Source organism: Arachis ipaensis, chromosome B1 (assembly GCF_059453495.1).
Source record: "Arachis ipaensis isolate K30076 ecotype BB chromosome B1, ASM5945349v1, whole genome shotgun sequence".
Lineage (NCBI taxonomy): Eukaryota > Viridiplantae > Streptophyta > Magnoliopsida > Fabales > Fabaceae > Arachis > Arachis ipaensis.
Window position 1 is genome coordinate 63,601,492 of NC_142436.1, and position 7,547 is coordinate 63,609,038.

The window sequence follows — 7,547 nt, forward strand, 5'->3', positions numbered from 1 at the left end:
TGTGATTCACACTTTTCACAACTTCGCACAACTAACCAGCAAGTGCACTAGGTCGTCCAAGTAATACCTTACGTGAGTAAGGGTCGATCCCACGGAGATTGTTGGCTTGAAGCAATCTATGGTTATCTTGTAAATCTTAGTCAGGAGATTAATTATGATTATCAGTTTGAATTGCGAAAAATAAAAGAGCATGAAATAAATACTTGTTATGCAGTAATGAAGAATATGTTGGAGTTTTGGAGATGCTTTGTCTTCTGAATCTCTGCTTTCCCCCTGTCTTCTTCTTCACGCACGCAAGGTTCCTCCTATGGCAAGCTATGTGTTAGTGGATCACCGTTGTCAATGGCTACCGTCCGTCCTCTCAGTGAAAATGGTCCAGGTGCGCTGTCACCGCACGGCTAATCATCTGTCGGTCCTCACTCATGCTGGAATAGGATCCATTGATCCTTTTGCGTCTGTCACTACGCCCAACCCTTGTGAGTTTGAAGCTCGTCACAGTCATTCAATCCCTGAATCCTACTCGGAATACCACAGACAAGGTTTAGACTTTCTGGATTCTCAAGAGTGCTGCCAATGGATTCTAGCTTATACCACGAAGATTCTGATTAAGGAATCCAAGAGATACTCATTCAATCGAAGGTAGAACGGGAGTGGTTGTCAGGCACGTGTTCATAGATTGAGAATGGTGATGAGTGTCACGGATCATCACATTCATCATATTGAAGTGCGAATGAGCATCTTAGATAGAAACAAGCGTGTTTGAATAGAAAACAGAAATAATTGCATTAATTCATCGAGACACAGCAGAGCTCCTCACCCCCAACAATGGAGTTTAGAGATTCATGCCGTCAAAGAGTACAAAGTTCAGATCTAAAAATGTCATGAGGTACAAAATAAATCTCTAAAAGTTGTTTAAATATTAAACTAGTAACCTAGGTTTACAGAAAATGAATAAGCTATGATAGATAGTGCAGAAATCCACTTCTGGGGCCCACTTGGTGTGTGCTGGGGCTGAGACTTGAGCTTTACACGTGCCTAGGCTATTTCTGGAGTTAAACGCCAGGTTGTAACCTGTTTTGGGCGTTTAACTCCAACTTGTAACCTGTTTCTAGCGTTTAACGCCAGAATGCAACATGAAACTGGCGTTGAACGCCAGTTTATGTCATTTATCCTTGAGCAAAGTATGGACTATTATATATATCTGGAAAGCCCTGGATGTCTACTTTCCAACGCAATTGAGATCGCACCATTTGGACTCATGTAGTTCCAGAAAATCCATTTCGAGTGCAGGGAGGTCAGAATCCAACGGCATCTGCAGTCCTTTTTCAGCCTGAATCAGATTTTTGCTCAACTCCCTCAATTTCAGCCAAAAAATACCTGAAATCATAGAAAAATACACAAACTCATAGTAAAGTCCAAAAATATAAATTTTGCCTAGAAATTAATAAAAATATACTAAAAACTAACAAAAACATACTAAAAACTACATGAAATTACTCTAAAAAAGCGTATAAAATATCATCTCATCACAACACCAAACTTAAACTGTTGCTTGTCCCCAAGCAACTAGACAAATAAAATAGGATGAAGAGAAATCAAGAAGTAATAATATCTCAGAGTTTTAAGTGATGCTCAGATTCTAATCAAATGAGCGGGACTAGTAGCTTTTTGCTTCCGAACAGTTTTGGCATCTCACTTTATCCTTTGAAATTCAGAATGATTGGCATCCATAGAAACTCAGAATTCAGATAGTATTATTGATTCTCCTAGTTTAGTATGTTGATTCTTGAACACAGCTATTTTATGAGTCTTGGCCGTGGCCCTAAGCACTTTGTCTTTCAGTATTACCACCGGATACATAAATGCCACAGACACATTACTGGGTGAACCTTTTTTTGATTGTGACTTAGCTTTGCTGAAGTCCCCAATTAGAGGTGTCCCGAGTTCTTAAGCACACTCTATTTTTGCTTTGGACCTTGACTTTAACCGCTCAGTCTCAAGTTTTCACTTGACACCTTCACGCCACAAGCACATGGTTAAGGACAACTTAGTTTAGCTGCTTAGGCCAGGATTTTATTCCTTTTAGACCCTCCTATCCATTAATGCTCAAAGCCTTGGATCCTTTTTACCCTTGCCTTTTGGTTTTAAGGGCTATTGGCTTTTTCTACTGCTCCTTCTCTCTTTTTTTTTCCGCTTTTTCTTGCTTCAAGAATCAATTTCATGATTTTTCTGATCATCAATAACATTTCTCTTGTTCATCATTCTTTCAGGAGCCAACAATTTTAACATTCATAAAATTCAATATAAAAAATATGCACTGTTTAGGCATTCATTCAGAAGACAAAAAGCATTGCCACCACATATAGATAATTAGAATTTTTCTTATTAAGAACTCGAAAAAATATTGCCTCCTTATAATAAAAATCTGCTATTTTATTCATGTTTGATGATGATGAGAAAAATAAATTATAGCTTAATTGGAGATAAAATCATAATAGAGATACTAATTACTGCTACTCATATATAACTTCTAAGGTAAATTTCTAATAAGAACAATTATCACAGATTTAAGGCTAAGATTAGAACTCAACAACCTTGAATTTGGGAGGTGGATGCCTCTTTAGTCTGTGGAGTGATTGGCCCTTCAAGAGATAGCTTCTGGCGCTTCAATTTCTTCAGTTCACGCCCTTGCTCTTCTTGTTCTCTAAGCAGTTTGCAGAGCATGCTGTTTTGATTTTGCTGTTCTTCCTTCAGTTGATCCACAGCTTCTTGCAACTTGGTGACAGATGCTTCTAGGCACTCCCAGTATTCAATTTGAGAGATTCCTGGGAGGAACTCCTGTGCTCTCCTCTTGATGGGTTTGTCCTGCACTTGTTGTCCTTCCATAGACTTTTTGGTGATTGGTAGCTCAACTGGGATGTACTCATCCACTCCCATTTTTATACCCGCATCTTTACATAACAGAGAGACCAAGCTTAGATAAGCCAATTTGGCATCTTTGGAGTTCTTGTTTGCAATCTTGTAAAGCTCACAAGCAATCAGCTGATGAACTTCCACTTCTTTTTCCAGCATAATACAATGAATCATCACTGCTCTTCTGATGGTGACCTCAGAGCGGTTGCTAGTGGGTAATATAGAGCGCCTAATAAAGTCCAGCCAGCCTCTGGCGATTGGTTTGAGATCTCCTCTTTTGAGTTGGTTCGGGGCACCCTTTGTGTTGGTTGTCCATTTAGCTCCAGGGAGACATATGTCCTCTAGGATCTTGTCCAAGTTCAGGTTTGATCTCATCATTCTCCTATTAAAGGAGTCTGGGTCATCTTGTAGTTGAGGCAGCTTGAAGATCTCCCTTATTTTGTCAGGGTGGGTGTGAATAATCTTCCCTCTGACCAGAGTTCTATAGTCATAGAATGCGGTTCCTGCTATTCTCTGCCTGTCCGTCTGCCACAGATTTGCGTAGAATTCCTGAACCATGTTTCTTCCCACCTTTGTTTCAGGATTAGCTAGGACTTCCCAGCTCCTGTTTCGGATTTGCTCTTGGATCTCCGGATATTCGTCTTCTTTCAGATCGAATTTAACTTCCGGGATCACTGACCTTAGACCCATTATTTTGTAGTAATGGTCTGAATGTTCTTTGGTTAAGAACTTCCCTTGATTCCAAAGTAGTTTTGGAATATTCTCTTTCTTGCCTCTTGAGTTGGTTTGTTTTCCCTTAGGAGCCATGATATTAGTGGGTATTGGCTTAGTGATCAGGGATAAACACACCAAACTTAGAGGTTTGCTTATCCTCAAGCAAAAGAAAAGAAAGGAAAGGGATATAAGGAGAGCCAAGTCCGAATTGTGGAGGTGGGGGGGAGGCCGAACTAGGATTTAAAGGGGAGGGAGGGTGGGTTTTCGAAAATTTTGAAGAAGATATGATAAAAGATATGATTTGTAAAAGATAAGTATGATAAGAAAAGGATGCACTTTAAAATTTGAAAGATATGAATAATATGAAAGATATTTGAAAAAGATAACTTTGTTTTGAAAAAGATGTTGTGAAGATTTGGAAAAGATATTGATGAGTTGAAAAGATTGTAGAAGGAAAAGAGATAGATTTGTTTTGAAAAAAGGATTTGAAAATAATTTGAAGAGGATTAAAAAAAGGGTTTATGAATTAAGATACATTTGATATCTTTTGAAAAAGGATTTGAAAAATTAGGATTTGTAACATGTTTGTGCAAAAAATCATGAATTGAAACATAAAAATGAAAAAAATTTGAATTGAAAACGAAATTGCCTACTCCCCCACAATCCTGGCGTTAAACGCCCAACTGCTGCTTGTTTTGGGCGTTTAACGCCCAATTGGTGCTTGGTCTGGGCGTTTAACGCCCAGTTGTTGCTTCCAGCTGGCGTTAAACGCCAGAAACTCCTTTGTCACTGGGCGTTTTTCTGAATGCCCAGGATGCTGTAAATCTGGCGTTAAACGCCCAGAAGCTGCTTCTTTCTGGCATTTAGCACCCAGATGGCTATCTCTACTGGCGTTAAATGCCCAGTAGATGCTCCTTTTGGGCGTTTAACGCCCAATTGTGCCTCTTACTGGCGTTTTCTTGCCAGTGAGCTCCTTTTTCCTGTTTTGTGCTCTGAATCCTTCTGTAGCCCTGTGAACTTATATAATTGATTCTTTACCTTGTTAATATTGAATTTATATGCTTTAAAAATAAATAAAATGAAGAATAGAATAATAGAAAGAGTTTTGCTAATGGCTGGGTTGCCTCCCAGCAAGCGCTTCTTTATTGTCTTTAGCTGGACGTTGCTGAGCTTTTTAATCTAGCCTCAGCCTTGAGCATTCTTGCTCAATATTGCCTTCAAGATAATGTTTGATTCTCTGTCCATTAACAATGAACTTCTTATTAGAATCAATGTCTTGAAGCTCCACATAGCCATATGGTGACACACTTGTAATCACATATGGTCCCCTCCACCGGGATTTCAGTTTCACGGGGAATAGCCTGAGCCTAGAGTTAAATAGCAGAACCTTCTGTCCTGGTTCAAAGACTCTAGATGACAGCTTTCTGTCATGCCACCTTTTTGCTTTCTCTTTGTAAAGCTTGGCATTTTCGAAAGCAGTGAGTCTGAATTCCTCTAGCTCATTCAACTGAAGCAATCTTTTTTCTCCAGCTAATTTGGCATCAAAGTTTAGGAATCTGGTTGCCCAGTAGGCTTTGTATTTTAGTTCCATAGGCAGATGACAGGCCTTACCATACACAAGCTGGTATGGAGAGGTCCCTATCGGAGTCTTGAATGCTGTTCTGTAAGCCCACAGAGCATCATCTAAGCTTCTTGCCCAATCCTTTCTACGGGTACTTACAGTCCATTCCAGGATTCTTTTCAGTTCTTTGTTAGAGACTTCAGCTTGCCCATTCGTCTATGGATGATATGGAGTTGCCACTTTGTGGCTAATTCCATACTTGACCATGGCAGAGTAAAGCTGTTTGCTGCAGAAGTGGGTGACCCCATCACTGATTAGCACTCTAGGGACACCAAATCTGCTGAAGATATGTTTCTGGAGGAACTTCAGCACTGTCTTAGTATCATTAGTGGGTGTGGCAATAGCCTCTACCCATTTGGATACATAGTCAACTGCCACCAGAATATAAGTGTTTGAGTATGATGGTGGGAAAGGCCCCATGAAGTCAATACCCCATACATCAAACAACTCAATCTCCAAGATCCCATGTTGAGGCATGCCGTAACCATGAGGTAGATTACCAGCTCTCTGGCAACTATCACAGTTACATACAAACTCCCGGGAATCTTTATAAAGGGTGGGCCAATAGAAACCACATTGGAGGACCTTGGTGGCTGTTCGCTCACCTTCGAAATGACCTCCATATTGTGACCCATGGCAATGCCATAAGATCTTCTGTGCTTCTTCTCTAGGCACACACCTACGGATTATTCCGTCTGCACATCTCTTAAAGAGATAGGGTTCATCCCACAAGTAGTACTTTGCATATCAGTAATTAATTTTTTCTTTTGTTGCCTGCTGTACTCCTTGGGTATGAACCTTGCAGCTTTATAGTTTGCAATGTCTACAAACCATGGTGTTTCCTGAATGGAGAACAAATGCTCATCCGGAAAAGTTTTAGAGATCTCAATAGGGGGGAAGAACGCCCCTTCTACTGGTTCTATTCGGGACAGGTGATCAGCCACTTGGTTTTCTGTCCCTTTTCTGACTCTTATTTCTATATCAAACTCTTGCAGAAGCAACACCCATCTTATGAGCCTGGGTTTTGAATCCTGCTTTGTAAGTAGATATTTAAGAGCAGCATGGTCAGTGTACACAATCACTTTTGATCCTACTAAGTATGATCTAAACTTGTCAATGGCATAAACCACTGCAAGCAATTCTTTTTCTGTGGTTGTGTAATTTTTCTGGGCGTCATTTAAAACACGACTAGCATAATAAATGACATGCAGAAGCTTGTCATGCCTCTGCCCCAATACTGCACCAATAGCATGATCACTGGCATCACACATCAATTCAAATGGTAGTGTCCAGTCTGGTGCAGAAATAACTGGTGCTGTGACCAGCTTAGCTTTCAGAGTTTCAAATGCCTGCAGACACTCTGTGTCAAACACAAATGGCGTGTCAGCAGCTAGCAGATTGCTCAGAGGTTTTGCGATTTTTGAAAAATCCTTTATAAACCTCCTATAGAATCCTACATGCCCCAGAAAGCTTCTGATTGCCTTAACATTGGCAAGTGGTGGTAATTTTTCAATTACTTCCACTTTAGCTTGATCCACCTCTATTCCCTTGTTTGAAATTTTATGCCCAAGGACAATCCCTTCAGTCACCATAAAGTGACATTTTTCCTAGTTCAAAACCAGGTTAGTCTCTTGGCATCGTTTCAGGACTAGTTTCAGGTGATCAAGACAGGAGCTGAATGAGTCTCCATATACTGAGAAGTCATCCATGAAGACTTCCAGAAATTTTTCCACCATATCAGAGAAAATAGAGAGCATGCATCTCTGAAAGTTTGTAGGTGCATTACACAGCCCAAATGGCATCCTTCTGTAGGCAAATACTCCAGATAGACATGTAAATGGAGTTTTCTCTTGATCCTGGGGATCTACTGCAATTTGGTTGTAACCTGAATAGCCATCCAAAAAGCAATAAAAATCATGACCTACTAGTCTCTCTAGCATCTGGTCTATGAATGGTAAAGGGAAATGATCCTTTCTGGTGGCTGTATTGAGCCTTCTGTAGTCAATACACATGCGCCACCCTGTAACTGTTCTTGTAGGAACTAGTTCATTTTTTTCATTATGAACCACTGTCATGCCTCCCTTTTTAGGGACAACTTGAACAGGGCTCACCCAGGGGCTATCAGAAATAGGATAAATAATCCCAGCCTCCAGTAACTTGGTGACCTCTTTCTGCACCACTTCCTTCATGGCTGGATTTAACCGCCTCTGTGGTTGAACCACTGGCTTAGCATCATCCTTCAATAGGATCTTGTGCAAGCATCTAGCTGGGCTTATGCCCTTAAGGTCACTTATGGACC